Source organism: Corythoichthys intestinalis, chromosome 14 (assembly GCF_030265065.1).
Source record: "Corythoichthys intestinalis isolate RoL2023-P3 chromosome 14, ASM3026506v1, whole genome shotgun sequence".
NCBI lineage: Eukaryota > Metazoa > Chordata > Actinopteri > Syngnathiformes > Syngnathidae > Corythoichthys > Corythoichthys intestinalis.
Genome location: NC_080408.1, coordinates 16,401,973 through 16,416,690, shown reverse-complemented (window position 1 = coordinate 16,416,690; position 14,718 = coordinate 16,401,973). Strand labels below are relative to the sequence as shown.

Sequence of the window (14,718 nt, the reverse complement as noted above, 5' to 3'; positions counted from 1 at the left end):
AAAAAAAAATGCAGTAGCCTCATTGAGAAGAGTTGGACGAATGCCAAGAGGAGGATACTCACTGTGGAAAAGCACCCGTTGTCAAATCACCGCTAGGCAATGTGGACTCCACGCCCACCAGACCTCCCCTTTGTCATCGTTTTACCTCCATCAGCAGCAGCAGAACATCGCTGAGTTCAGGTGTAGTCCCTATGAATCGAAAACCAATAAAAAGGGAAGAAAAAATTGGAGTTTTAAAATTTTCTGGAAAACCTGCCGAAAGAAAACTAATCACAATCTCGATGGAAATTCGGCTTAAAAAAGCAACAATAGGAAGCTTTTCAACCTTTATAAAAAAAAAATTCATAACATTTGTGATGATATGTCTACTGACAACTAGTTGAATGACACCTCTTTTATATCTTGAGGGAGTCTGTGTCGCTTTCACCGGCACTAATTACAGTGGGGCAAATAACCCTTTATTGCCAAACATTTGATACACCTAAAATTTCATGATTTTGAGACTAATTCAGAATTTTGATATTTCTTTTTGAAAAGAAAAAAAAAAAAAGATGGATGCAAGTCAACACATGCATTTGCAGGCATGAGAAAAAGAAACAAAACTTAGCAAGGGTTATAGATATTAGAGCGCTTATTACACATATTCATTTCGACTTTTCTTTTCACAAATTTGAAAAAAAAAAAAAAGGTTTTATTAGGACCTTATTTTTCTAATTTTGGGATTCTCTGATAATTGCTTCATGTTGCAGGTATTTAAGGGATAAGTATTTAGTCAACCACTAATTGTGCAAGTTCTCCCACTTGAAAATATTAGAGAGGCCTGTAATTGTCAACATGGGTAAACCTCAACCACGAGAGACGGAATGTGGAAACCCCCGCAGAAAATCACATTTTTTGATTTTTAAATAATTTATTTGCAAATCATGGTGGAAAATAAGTATTTGGTCAATACCAAACGTTCATCTCAATAGTTGTTATATACCCTTTGTTGGCAATAACGGAGGCCAAACGTTTTCTGTAACTCTTCACAAGCTTTTCACACACTTTTGCTGGCATTTTGGCCCATTCCTCCATGCAGATCTCCTTTAGAGCAGTGATGTTTTGGGGCTGTCATTGGGCAACACGGACTTTCAACTCCCTCCACAGATTTTTTATGGGGTTGAGATCTGGAGACTGGCTAGGCCACTCCAGGACCTTGAAATGCTTCTTATGAAGCCGCTCCTTTGTTGCCCTGGCTGTGTTTAGGATCATTGTCATGCTGAAAGACCCAGCCAAGTCTCATCTTCAATGCCCTTGCTGATGGAAGGAGATTTTCACTCAAAATTTCTCGATACATGGCCCCATACATTCTTTTCTTTCGTCCTGGTCCCTTTGCAGAAAAACAGCCCCAAAGCATGATGTTTCCACCCCCATGCTTCACAGTGGGTATGGTGTTCTTCGGATGCAATTCAGTATTCTTTCTCCTCCAAACACAAGAACCTGTGTTTCTACCAAAAAGTTCAATTTTGGTTTCATCTGACCATAACACATTCTCCCAGTCCTCTTCTGGATCATCCAAATGCTCTCTAGCGAACTGCAGACGGGCCTGGATGTGTACTTTCTTCAGCAGGGGGACACGTCTGGCAGTGCAGGATTTGAGTCCCTGGCGGCGCATTGTGTTACTGATAGTAGCCTTTGTTACTGTGGTCCCAGTTCTCTGTAGGTCATTCACTAGGTCCACCCATGTGGTTCTGAGATTTTTGCTCACCGTTCTTGTTATCATTTTGACGCCACGGGGTGAGATCTTGCATGGACCCCCAGATCGAGGGAGATTATCAGTGGTCTTGTATGTCTTCCATTTTCTAATAATCGCTCCCACAGTTGATTTCTTTACACCAAGCGTTTTACCTATTGCAGATTCAGTCTTCCCAGCCTAGTGCAGGTCTACAATTTTGTCTCGGGTGTCCTTCGACAGCTCTTTGGTCTTGGCCATAGTGGAGTTTGGAGTGTGACTGACTGAGATTGTGGAGAGGTGTCTTTTATAATGATAATGAGTTAAAACAGGTGCCATTAATACAGGTAACGAGTGGAGCCTCGTTAGACCTCGTTAGAAGAAGTTAGACCTCTTTGACAGCCAGAAATCTTGCTTGTTTGTAGGTGGCCAAATTACTTATTTTCCACTCTAATTTGGAAATAAATTATTTAAAAATCAAACAATGTGATTTTCAGTTTTTTTGTCCACATTCTGTCTCTCATGGTTGAGGTTTACCCATGTAGACAATTACAGTCCTCTCTAATCTTTTCAGGTAGGAGAACTTGCACATTTGGTGGTTGACTAAATACTTATTTGCCTCACTGTAACTTTGTAGAGGGCGACAGGAACCTTGGCACGCCAAAAAAAAAAAAAAAAAAAAAAACTACAAATGTGCTGACTGCTTTTATGCATACGTCACTTCCCCCTTTCCTCATTCGTTATAAAGATGGAAGTCAATGCGAACGCTATCGCGCGAATTCTACATAGATGGCAGAGCAACAAAAAAGTTTTGTCCGAGGAGACAAAAAAAAGAAAGGGAGGGCCTTTGGGGGAATACGGTACAAAATCAAATGTTTCTTATTTCAATGTCATCATATGCTATTGTTAGCCACAACTGGATTCACTTATTACTATTCATCCTTCACACAGTCGCTGGAAACAGAAATTTCTTTTAATCCATCGGCAGGTGACTGGGAGATCAGGATTTTACGACACTGTGTGGTGGTCCTTATGGGAAAAGCAGTCTTCCTGAAGGCCGAGTTATGCTTCTGCGGCAGACCTACGCCGTTAATGCAGACCCCATTTACGACCCCCGCCGTAGCCTGACGTGCACCTCTACAGAATCCTGACTGGGCGTCATGTCAATGCATGGTGACGTGACTTAAATGGACTGTGATTGGTCCGCTCAGACTATTGTGTTCGGTTTAGCGCAAAATCACAGCCATTTTCAAACATAGTTGTGCTACACGCAAAAATGGACCAAGCCGACGAGAGTATCATCGAAGAGGTCCGCACGTACGACAACCTCGACAATGTCTCGTCAAGACAAAGACAAGCCAAATTGCAAGCAATTCGTGGAAGGAGATTCCCGAAAATACAGGGCTGTAGGTCAGCGAATGCATAGAAAAATGGAAGAACCTCCAAGACAAGTATGTGCGTGTTCGGAAGCGAATGGCCACACGAAGTGGTGACACAGTCGGCCCAAAACTGACAGCTTTTTATCACTTTATGTCGTAGTTTTGGTTGGTGCACTATATCATTTATTGTGTACCTATGTGCTCTGTGACTTATTTACATTTTACATTTCAAGTATATGGAGAATACAGCACAGGTTTGGTGTCAAAAGTTTTGATGTTTAATTTTCAACAACAGACAGTTCAAACACTTGATACTTTGAGAGTGCCTCAGTGCTTTTATGATAACGTGTTTACCATCAAGGCTTCTAACGCAATTTGGGAAGTTCCATAGCCGCCAGAAATCTGCTATGACTTCCAACTGGCTGGTTGTAGACAACGAAAAAGAAATCGGACAAAGCGCTGGACAACGCAGTTTGCTAGAATTCCTAATGTGACAACCAGTCTCTGTGCGGTATCAACAGTCGGACAGACCACCTCCGCAACTGTCTTCTATGTCGCCTGTGCCTCAACATTTGTATGATCAACATTTGTTGTTCAGTGTTGATGAGCTGAAAATCCACATTCGTAGTTCTATCTCCGTTGGCAATGTTGTGTAAACAGAAGAAAATTAGAGGAAGTTGACAAGAGTCCCCCAAAACCATACAAACACAACGCCAAGCCCCTCTAATGGCTTGGCGGTGAGTTACAGAGCAACGTGTTCCCTTTCCGCAGAACTATCGAATGCTCATTGACGCCGTAGGGCCTACATCGTCACTATGCTGTCACCACAACACAGAAGCATAACTCAGGCTTTAAGGCAAAACATTACCGTCTTTTGTCCACCTGGGTTGCTAAAATCGTTCAAAACTGAGAAGTTATGTAGTGTTTACGACAAAAGGAAAATGTGAAGACAGCCATATGTAGAAGAGGATATAGAACACAGATTTTTTTTTTTTTTTAACTTATTCACTGCAATGGATTTTTATATCCATGAAATGGAATAAAAATGTTTGATGTCACAGGCCTTCGAAATATTCTTCAAATTGTTTTTTCATCGAGTAGTAAGAAGGTCCCACCTAGTTTGTCTGGTAAATTCAGGGCGTAAAGTCTAGCAATGTGCTTGAGAATGACTTCAGTCAGAGGCGGAGCTGAGGGGGGTGCTGGAGGTGCATGTGCACCCGGGCCCAGTCCTCCAGAGAACCCAGTTTGCGGGCGTAAAGGGGGCATGGTTGGGTGAGGGGAGTGTCAAAAAGATAAAAAGGTCAGATGGTGCTATATATAAATATATATGGTAATATAGTGTTTAAATGGTAAAATATCTCAGGTTTGCTTGAGTGGGGGCTTTCGAGTCATGAAATCACTAGCACCCCACCTCGCTCTCAGCTGGGCGATTCAAGGGTCCGTTAATACTCATCAAACATGGGCCCTGTTCGCATTTGTTCCGCCATTGACCTCAGCCCTTATTCTTAATTCAATCTTTAGTGTATATCATTGAGTTATTGGGTTTTTTTGGGGGTTTTTTTGCGATGTAATCAAAGAAGGATATCACTGACAAGTGGGATGACGACGAAACAGAAAACGGAACTTTTTTTACACTTGTAAAAACAAGTTAGCAAGCAACCGGTTTTTACGACGGACCACACAGTTTGACCCTGAACCAGACAACTTCCAGGACAGGTCACCTGACCATAAATAAAGAAAAGGAGGCGGAATTGTTTTGGAGAAGTTTCAAAATGGAGTTAACAGCTTCCTTTACAGGGCCACTGCTATCTTAGAAGGGGAAAGAAAACTTGCACCCGGTAGCCAAAAATCTAAATGTTTTCCAGACTCGCCAGCTTCCTCTTGCAGACCTCATGCCTGATAATAATTAGTAGATAGAAAAACAACAGAAAAAATACTGGAAGACATAATGGAAGCACAGGTGGAAGCCATAGAGGACGGCGTGCCGACGCTAAGTGGAGCGCTTGTTGCTAATCGAACAAAAGCTATAAACAGTCTGTAGGAATACTAATGCATGCTAGTTTTTATAAGTTGCTGTGAATGCTTTTTATTATTAAAAGAAAACAAAGACACTAGTGCCATCTGGAAACTGCTGTGAAACCTTCAGTTGAATATCGGGGTAAAAAAAAAATTTTTTTTTAAATCGACCTGCAACATGTGGTGCAAAACAAAAACACAACAAATTAACGTACTGTGAAGAAATTGTAGACGCAGACCGCCCATGCCTTCAAAGTCAGTTGGGATAATAAAAGGGAAAATTTATTGGTTTTCTTGGAGATTTAGTCCCTTTGAGTCACCTTATGTTTGTAAAATACATTCTCTGCTGGGTTTAAATCTAGAGGCTGACGTAAAATGTCTTGAACCATAGACTTCAAAAATCTATTGACCTGACACTTCGTCATTCTTTGCGCCACGCCTTATCAGAGGGGGCCCGAGCTTCATTTAGTAATAGCCGAAAACAGCACACGCTCATGTCGGATTTAAAGCTTGGATTTACTTACGATTGGATTTAACTACGAAAGCTGTACCGCATACAAAAAGGAAGGACTCTCTCAGGAGTGATTCGTTCGAGGATTCAAGGTAAATATTATTATTTGTCGTACCATGCATGCGTGATTGAAGCATTTAGTCGCAGGAATTTTCTTCTTTGTTTACACATGGAGGCGGCTAATTTTCGTAACTGACTAGCCTCATAGTTGGCAATATTTACAGAAATAAATTCTACCTGCATGCTTTTTTTACTTTCAAACAAGAATCGAGATTGTTTAACATCCATATGTATGAAGAATTCGGGGATTTAAGCATTTATTCACATGAATTTTCTCCAGAAAAGCTCTTTTTACGCCAGGGGGCCACTAGCCTCATTCACTAACATAGTAGCATGGTACTTCGTCAATATACGTAAAATAAACGCTAACTGTATGGTTTCTTTGCTTTTAACCAAGAATCGAGACTGTTTTACGTCCATATCTATAAAGAATTCGGGGATTTAAGCATTTATTCACAAGAATTTTTGCCAGAAAAGCTCCTTTTATGCCAGGCGGCCGCTAGCCTCATTCACTAACATAGTAGCATGGTACTTCGTCAATATACGTAAAATAAACGCTAACTGTACAGTTTCTTTGCTTTTAACAAAGAATAGAGACTGTTTTACGTCCATATCTATGAAGAAATCGGGGATTTAAGCATTTAGTCACAAGAATTTTCGCCAGAAAATCTCCGCTAGCCTCATTTGCTAACAGTATATAGTGTATAATGATAATACAGAGATATTCTATTCTGTAATAAGTTGTGATTGTATATAGAATTTATTAATTATTTATTTACATATTATTTATGATTGATTCTGCATGTTTTCCTCAAGTATTACATTTTTGATTAGCTGTTGAAAACTTGCAGTAAATTAAAAAAAAAAAAATTAAGTTGCTATTTTGGTCAAAAACTTATATGATACTGTATGTTAAATATTGCTATTGATCCTGAAAATATAGGTGATTATCTGTGCATTTGGTGATTTTTGTGCATCTAGTGTAAAATCTGAGACTTTTATAGCCATTTTAAATTGCGTTGTACTTATATAGAAAATAATTAATCGGGATTTTATAAGGGAACGACTTTGAATTTTTTGATGCCGCTACTCATGGAGACTCATATATGGACAAGGTAGGTGCCTGTTTTGGTTTTTAGGTCGGTAGCAGCTTTCGTTTTGGAAATATTTGAATTTAAAGTTTTTGAACATAGGCCCCCTACGAATCGGCCCCGTTTTCCGTGTCATGTCAATAAGTTATGAAGTCTATGCTCGAACATTCCACTTCCTGTGCCTGATAAACTTCTTGTTGTGTTTAGAGTGTGTAATATTCATCACACGGTGTGACAAGAGTAAGATCGGTTAGTCTCTTTTTGAGATTTGAATGAGCTCCTGCCCAATAGTCAGGTAAAATACTATAGAAAATGCACGGATATTTCATGTAGGGGAAAGAGTCTGATGTTCACTGTACTTAACGTCCTATACAGCACATGGCGACCTAGTGCTAATTGACCCAGGCAAGCTTTTTCTCACTAGCCATGCAACCGAAGGGATGGACTAAAAAGCCAAAGCCTCAATGTTCTCCCTCACCCTAATAAAGGGCTTCTTTTTTAAACCTTAAACCGCATGGTCGTTTAAGGCTCACAATCACAGTCATTTCTCAAAATGGTGCCATTTTGTGACACAAACAGGTACTTTATGGCATCTTTTTAAAAAAGACAGCACGTTGGCGTGTTGATAAAATGGACCCAATTTCAGAAGCAAGAAAATAGAACACAAATTGGTCAGCGGCCTGTCATTGTTTTATTGGTTCTCCTAGAGGGAGATTATTGGGCCAATCATACGGCTGGATTCAGAGAGGCTTGGCTCCCGTTGGATGCACACGCAAACTACTTTTTGGCTTGTGGAGGTTTGCCAGGCGTGTGTGTGTGATCACCACTGTGGACACCAGCTGCTCCAGCCTATTGTCTTAAGGGATTCACGCTGGATGAAAAACAATGGTATTCGAGGGGAAAAATGGGCAGAATTCCAAAACAATTCAAATCCCTGCCAATAGAATGGAGGGTATTTGAAGAATGAAGGAAAGAGGTCCAACAAAAACCCTATAAGTTCAATCTTTGACAACTTTACCATTTTTTAAAGTTTCTCTGTTCTCATGGATGTATTGTTAAACGACGACAGCCAAACAACCAATAAAACTTCTTTCATAAAGCAATTTATCTTCATTGGTCTACCAGCACTGTCCTTCAAAACAAACATGGCTGTGTTTGACAAAATGTACATTATTCTAAGTAATAATAATTGTTATTTTGACATACTTCAAACTGAACTATTTCATTCATTTAATGCCTGACGTCTTCAGAAAAGACAAACTCTAGACTCAGATGATGTAGAGCATTTTGGCTGATCTTTCATAAACTAACACATTGTATTTACTACTAGAATGTAAACATGGAGACAACCAAATGAAAGATCATCAACAGGAATCCAGCTGACAATATTTCATGGTGATGGCACTGAAAGAGTTGAGTTGCATAAATCAGTGATCCCTAACCACCAGGCCATTATCAATCATAATCAATCACTTGTTAACTATCGTAATCTGGCCTGTGTCTCTTGACACATCAAAATGCCTATCTATTCTATTGACTAATCTGAGTAGAGACATAGACTTCATAATATATTGACGGGACATGGGCCGCAGGGCCGTTTCATAGGGGGATCTCCATCAAAGCTGACCGAATGAAAACACAGACAAAGAGCTTTTTACGTTGAAAATTATTGTGTATAAATGCTTGAATCCCTTACTTTTTAATAGATATGTACGAAAAACAATCTCTATTCTTGGTTAAAAGCAAAAAAACAGAGTTAGCATTAATTTTACGTAAATAGGTCGAATGTGATGCTAGTCTCTAAGCCAATGTAGCGCCGCCTTATCACAACAAAGCTTTTTACTATGAAAATTCTTGTGAATAAATGCTTAAATCCCTGAATTCTTTATAGATATGAGCGTAAAACAATCTCGATTCTTGGTTAAAAGCAAAAAAACAAGCAGTTAGCATTAATTTTACATAAATATGTCGAATGTGATGCTAGTCTTTTTAGCAAATGTTATCACAACAAACAGCCTTTTCCGATGAAAATTCTTTTGAATAAACGCTTAAATCCCTGAATTTTTTTTATAGATATGGGCATAAAACAGTCTCGATTCTTTTTTAAAAGCAAAAAAAACAAACCAAAAAAAAAAAACGGGCAGCTAGCATTTATTTTAAGTAAATATTGCAAAGTAGGACGCCAATGCTGCTGCAGCTAATTTCTCCCATCGATTTTCTTCATAACGTTTCAAAATGCATGCATGGTACGAAAAATATAATAGTTACCTTGAATCCTCGAACAAATCACTCCTGAGACAATCCTTACTGTTTGTATGTGGTACAGCTTTTGTACTTTTTCAACCTAAATTCAGCGTTAGATCGCTGTGTGCGCGTGTCTGAGAATAACTCCTCTTGATGCTAGGTGTGGGCAGGCCCCCTACCCGAAGGCGTGGCGCAGTGTCAGCGGCCTGTGTCCCGATAATATATTATGAAGTGTGTGGTAGAGATATGTGTATGTCGCCCTCTGGCCTCTGGCCAGCATTAGCGGGGTGTTTGCACACCTATTGAAGCCCAGCGTCAGTCAATGAAAACAGTAACATTAACTGCTGCTGGTTGTGTGCTGCGGGTGGCACACCTCAGCTATGGCGGATTGGCTCGGATTATTCAGTAGATACAGTATAATAATAAAACTGGATAGGAAGTCGTCATTGTAATCCATTGGAGCTATCATCTATTTTAACCTTTCAGGAGAAGAACTAATTATGCCTGCGATCAAGGATATTGTCGTCAAGTTTTAGGAGAGGCCGCCGTTAAAAAAGGTTGATTCAACGTGCACTTTATGTTCGTTCTGAGCCCCGTCGTGTTGTTATATATTTTCTGTAATTTTCTGCCAAACATTATCGGTCAGTGAAAAAAAGGCCCACGTCACACCGGTCCATGGTGCAAAAAAGGGACCACTGCAATAAATTGTACTGGAATCAGACACATATACTGTAGTATAAAGACAAAAAAGGTGTGTTTGGTCCAAACATACAACTGCTCATTACCAAAAGAACAATATATTGTTGCTAGACTGACGCTTAATGGTTACAGCTTTCATGCTTCTTCAGGGCCGTTTTTCACATGAAATTTACATAAAGCACTCAAACAGGGCAACTTGAGCACTTCAAAACTCCAAGGGTGTTACCTTTAGATTTCTGCAAGAAAGCAAACAAAACAAGAAAAGTCAGTAGAAGTCTACTCTAACACATACAGTGGGGCAAATAAGTATTTAGTCAACCACCAAGTTCTCCTACTTAAAAAGATTAGAGAGGCCTGTAATTGTCAACATGGGTAAACCTCAACCATGAGAGACAGAATGTGGAAAAAAAACAGAAAATCACATTGTTTGATTTTTAAAGAATTTATTTCCAAATAAGAGTGGAAAATAAGTATTTGGTCACCTACAAACAAGCAAGATTTCTGGCCGTCAAAGAGGTCTAACTTCTTCTAACGAGGTCTAACGAGGCTCCACTCGTTACCTGTATTAAAGGCACCTGTTTTAACTCATTATCGGTTTAAAAGACAACTGTCAGTCACACTCCAAACTCCACTATGGCCAAGACCAAAGAGCTGTCGAAGGACACAAGAGACAAAATCGTAGACCTCCACCAGGCTGGGAAGACTGAATATGCAATAGGTAAAACGCTTGGTGTAAAGAAATCTGAAAATGGAAGACATACAAGACCAATGATAATCTCCCTCGATCTGGGCCTCCATGCAAGATCTCACCCCGTGACGTCAAAATGATAACAAGAAGAGTGAGCAAAAATCCCAGAACCACACGGGAGGACCTAGTGAATGACCTACAGAGAGCTGGGACCACAGTAACAAAGGCAACTATCAGTAATACAATGGGCCGCCAGGGACTCAAATCTTGCACTGCCAGACGTGTCCCCCTGCTGAAGAAAGTACACATCCAGGCCCGTCTGCGGTTCGCTAGAGAGCATTTGGATGATCCAGAAGAGGACTGGGAGAATGTGTTATGGTCAGATGAAACCAAAATAGAACTTTTTGGTAGAAACACAGGTTCTTAGGTTTGGAGTGGGAGGAATACTGAATTGCATCCGAAGAACACCATACCCACTGTGAAGCATGGGGGTGGAAACATCATGCTTTGGGGCTGTTTTTCTGCAAAGGGACCAGCGTGATTGATCTGAGCACGATTGATCTGTGTAAAGGATAGAATGAATGGGGCCATGTATCGAGAGATTTTGAGTGAAAATCTCCTTCCATCAGTAAGGGCATTGAAGATGAGACGTGGCTGGGTCTTTCAGCATGATCCCAAACACACAGCCAGGGCAACAAAGGAGTGGCTTCGTAAGAATCATTTCAAGGTCCTGGAGTGGCCTAGCCAGTGTCCAGATCTCAACCCCATAGAAAATCTGTGGAGGGAGTTGAAAGTCCGTGTTGCCCAACGACAGCCCCAAAACATCACTGCTCTAGAGGAGATCTGCATGGAGGAATAGGCCAAAATACCAGCAACAGTGTGTGAAAAGCTTGTGAAGAGTTAAGCCTGAGTTATACTCCTGCGTTGCGGTGACGGCGAAGTGATTACGGCATCAATGAGTATTCGATAGTTCTGTGGTGAGGGAACGCGTTGCTCTGTAATTCGCCGCCAAGCCACTAGAGGGGTGTGGCATTATGTTTATACGGTCTTGGGGCATGCTTGTTGACTTCCGCTAGTCTAGTTTAACGGAGAAAAAATAAACAATGCAAGATGGAACGCTATAATGTAAATCTTCTGCTCATCAACATTGAATAAATGTTGATAATACAAATGTTGAGGGGCAGGCGACGCAGAAGACGGTTTCGAGGCGGTCTGGCCGACTTTTGATGCCGCACAGAGAGTTCTAGACTCGGGTGGAGACAGCTAGCTGTGGCGGCTAGCTTCAAACTGGCGTCGAGCACTGCGTCCAAGGTCTGCGAAGCCCTCCAGCTCGATTTGTTTGCCGTGTCCTACAACCAGCCATAGCAGATTTCCGGCATCTATGGAACTTCCCAAACTGCGTTGGGAGCCTTGATTTTAATGTTAACATAAAAAGCACCGAGGTACTCTCAATCAGTGATGATGTATCGTGTGTGAACTGTCCATTATTGAAAATTAAAGATCAAAACAACTCTTTTGACACCAAACCTGTGCTTTATTCTTCACATACTTGAAGTGTGACACGTAAATAAGTCACTCACAGCAAACATATGTACACAATAAATGATGAATTGCATCAACCAAAAATACGACATAAAGTGATACAAAGTTGGCAGTTTTTGGCCGACTGGGTCACCGCTTCGTGTGGCCACTCGATTCCGAACACACACGTCTCGGTGGTTCTTCCATTTTTTTTTTCAATCGCTGACCTTGCCTTTTGGCAATCATAATGATGTCTTGACAAGACTTGCTCTTCGATGATACTCCCGTTTGTGTGTAGAAAAATAATGTTTTACAATGGCGGTGATTTCACGCTGAACCGGAAACAACAGTCTGAGCGAACCAATCACAGTCCATTTCCGCCACGTCATATGCGTTGACGTGATGCTAGGGTTTGAAAAATCAATAGGAGCGCGTCAGGCTACGGCGCAGGGTCGTAAATCGGGTCTTCCTTGACGGTGCAGGTCTGACGCGGAAGTATAACTCGGCCTTTACAGAAAACGTTTGACGGTACATAACAAAGTATTAAGATGAACTTTAGGTATTGACCAAATATTTATTTTCCACCATGATTTGCAAATAAATTCTTTAGAAATCAAACAACGTGATTTTCTGTTGTTTTTTTCCACATTCCATCTCATGGTTGAGGTTAAGTGGAAGCACATGAGTTTGAATGTGACAGGTCAATTGTGACGCAGGCACATTCCCAGTTAGAAGAGATCCTTGGTCATGTTGGTCTTTTTTCCCTTCTAATTTAATTTCAAAGGTCTTTCCCATGCGTTTGTGCACTCAAAATGTTGGGTTTAATCTGACGGATTCTCTTGTTCAAAGAATGGAAATACATTTTTGTGCTTCCCTTTGAAAACAAAGTTACCGAAAAATGTACAGACTTCTTATGGTTGGTGTTCTTGCTGGGCTGCTCTTTAATTTTCAGGATGAAAGTAGATGTAGTTTTGAGGGATGTGATTACAAGCGATGCATACAGTGCCAACATGCGCCCGGCTGACAATGTGTAATTATGCCTTCGTAATACATACGTAGAGCAGCTGAAAAAATAGTCTTCACATGTATTTTCGTTTGGACAGGAAGACATTTTTTAATCAGCGTTTCTCTTGACTGACTGGACTGACACACTTTTTTTCTTAGGATTAATACTGATAGCTCGAACTGAGCTGTCACTATGTGCATTTCTGAAAACATTTCTAAATTATTTTTTACTGTGTAAGGGTCAGGAAAAACTGGCAAGTGGAGTAATCACATTTTGGTCAGAAACAGGTGTTCGTGGTGAAACCAAGTTAATAAACCCATGTTTTACTCTACTACTTATGACTTAACAAAAGAAAAGGATGTATCTGTAAACGAATTTCTCTGGTGCGAGAGACTATTCTTTTCTTTGATAGATACAACCCTTGCATACAAATATTCTTATGTAGTTTGCAAAATTTGGGACTCACTATATCACACGAGTCAAACGTTGCAGACTTCAAATGTCAAGTGGGCTCAAGCACGGTTCGAGTAGTGCAAGTGTACCCTAAGACTTAAAGGTCTTCCAGCTTGAAACATTTAGCGCTTATGTAAACTGCCTATAAACTGCCTGAATTTTAGAGGGCATTTTCCCGCAGTGCTTTTTTATGACTTTGCCCTCAAGTGCAAGGAAGTTCAGAAGAGACTCCAGTTCCAGTCCAGTCAAACTTCGCCGATGCAAAAAATTCTCAGACTAAAAAGAGGGACTCCTAACGACTGGGTGGAACGTACATTTGCTGGGTTTGCTTGTTATATGTCGTGGCCAGACCACCTTGTCTATGCTTTTATACTGTAAGGTTATCCTCTGGCAAATTAATATATTATTCAATCAATCAATCAATCAATCAATCAATCAATCAATCAATCAATCAATCAATCAATCAATCAATCAATCCAACTTTATTTGTATAGCACATTTAAAAAATCCGCCAAGGAGACCAAAGTGCTTTACATACCATAAAACAGCAAAATAAGTTAACTTTCAAAGATAAAACAAACACAAAAATAAAATAAACGGAAGAAAAATAAAATGTTTTAAGGGGTGATTTAAAATCTGTAAGTGAAGGAGCCTGTTTAATAGTAAGTGGTCATTGGTTCCACAGCCTGGGCGCCATCACTGCAAATGCACGGTCACCCCTAAGATTCAACCTTGATCTTGGGACTTCTAGAAGCAGGTGGTCAGCTGATCTGAGGGTTCTGGTTGGACTGTAAGGCTTAAGCAGTTCTGACAGATATGGCGGCGCGAGATTATTCAAACATTTAAAAACAAATAATAATATCTTAAAATGTATTCGGTAATGTACTGGGAGCCAGTGAAGAGATGCAAAAAATCGGGGTGATATGTTCGCGCCTGCGGGTTTTAGTTAGGAGTCGAGCAGCTGAGTTTTGCACAAGTTGTAGACGGGCCAGTGCAGCCTGACTGACGCCCGCATACAAAGAATTACCATAATCCAGCCGAGTTATGACAAAAGCATGGATCAATTTCTCCAAATCAGAGAGTGAAACAATAGATTTCACCTTAGCAATCTGGCGAAGCTGATAAAAACAGTAACGTACAACGCAAGAAATCTGCTTCTCAAATTTAAAATCAGAATCAAATTGGACCCCTAGATTTTTGACACAGTTCTTAAGAAATGGAGACAATGAACCGACGTCAATATTCAGGCAGGCCTGGCTACTTGGTCTGAACACCATGACTTCAGTCTTGCTGTCATTCAAACTTAAAAAATTAAGTGAAAGCCACAACTTTATATCGT

The 14,718-nt window shown here is 40.4% G+C and overlaps 1 protein-coding gene across 1 annotated transcript in view; it reads right to left on the bottom strand.

Moving 5' to 3' along the window:
• LOC130929535 (collagen alpha-1(XI) chain-like) overlaps positions 1–14,718 on the bottom strand; it is a 540,279-nt gene that overhangs the window by 130,065 nt on the left and 395,496 nt on the right. The window contains exon 5 of the mRNA XM_057856736.1: positions 63–189. The gene's annotated coding sequence lies outside the window, so the exon portion shown is untranslated. The remainder of the gene's footprint in view (positions 1–62; positions 190–14,718) is intronic.